The sequence below is a fragment of the Lipotes vexillifer genome, unplaced genomic scaffold (assembly GCF_000442215.2).
Source record: "Lipotes vexillifer unplaced genomic scaffold, Lipotes_vexillifer_v1.1 scaffold722, whole genome shotgun sequence".
NCBI classification, from domain to species: domain Eukaryota; kingdom Metazoa; phylum Chordata; class Mammalia; order Artiodactyla; family Lipotidae; genus Lipotes; species Lipotes vexillifer.
The window spans coordinates 686,965-687,180 of record NW_006795213.1 but is presented as its reverse complement, the minus strand read 5'-3'; the positions used below and the strand labels follow the sequence as shown (position 1 = coordinate 687,180).

General features: G+C 55.1%; 1 protein-coding gene across 2 annotated transcripts in view; it reads right to left on the bottom strand.

The window, feature by feature from the left end:
• The window catches only part of FRMD5 (FERM domain containing 5), a 352,011-nt gene that overhangs the window by 48,847 nt on the left and 302,948 nt on the right, over positions 1-216 (bottom strand). The gene's annotated exons all lie outside the window — the stretch shown is intronic.

Sequence of the window (216 nt, the reverse complement as noted above, 5' to 3'; positions counted from 1 at the left end):
TCAGGGCCCTACACGACCTGGCTCCTGCCTCCTCTCTGAACTCACCCCAAATCATTCTTCTTACCACTCTCCGGCCACCGTCTCTCTGTTCCTGAGCATGCCAAGGCTTTTCTGCCTCTGCGTCTTTGTACCCCTCTGCCTGGGATGCCCTTCCTCCAGCTCTTCATCTCCTTGAGGTCTCAACTCAAATGTCCTTGCTACAGAGAGGTCTTTCCC